A 645-nucleotide genomic window follows, 5' to 3' on the forward strand; every position below is an offset into this window, starting at 1 on the left:
CGGTCCCACCACCATCTCAAATACAGTTGGTGGGGACGTGAGAGAGGGCCTACTTGGTGGTGTCTCCCTGGCTCTGGAATACTCTACCTAAAGAAAATAGACAAGTCCCCACCCTACAAGCCTTTCAATCAAGTTTAAAAACATGACTCTTTAGAAAGGCCTTTGAGCCTGTGTAATCTGGTCAGCCTGATGACCCGCCAACTATGCCACGTCACACCTGTTGTGCAGATAGCCAGCTTATTTGCAGGTTCTATTGCATTTTAGGAAATGTTTACAATTCTTATAACTTTTTACTGGTTTTATATGCATTGTTGTCTTTTATACATTTGTTATATATTTATACTTGTATATCTGCATAGTTTGTATTATGGATTATATGCGGCACTATGGTGCTTCTCCGAGCTGCCCCAAGTCCTCCCAGGGAGATGATGGCAGGGTACAAATAAAGATTTATTATTATCATTATCATTATTATTATTTTCTTCCAGATACTTCTGGATGCCAAGAGTTGCTTGAAAGGGGATCAAATGCCTTGGAATAGCCAAAGTTGTGTGTTCCTCTTCCCTGTTTCTGGATTATAGAAGCAGCTATTCAGAGATGATCACTACTCTGCGTTGAGGAATTTGTTGTTGGAAAACCCCTCAA

This window comes from Anolis carolinensis, chromosome 1 (assembly GCF_035594765.1).
Source record: "Anolis carolinensis isolate JA03-04 chromosome 1, rAnoCar3.1.pri, whole genome shotgun sequence".
Lineage (NCBI taxonomy): Eukaryota > Metazoa > Chordata > Lepidosauria > Squamata > Dactyloidae > Anolis > Anolis carolinensis.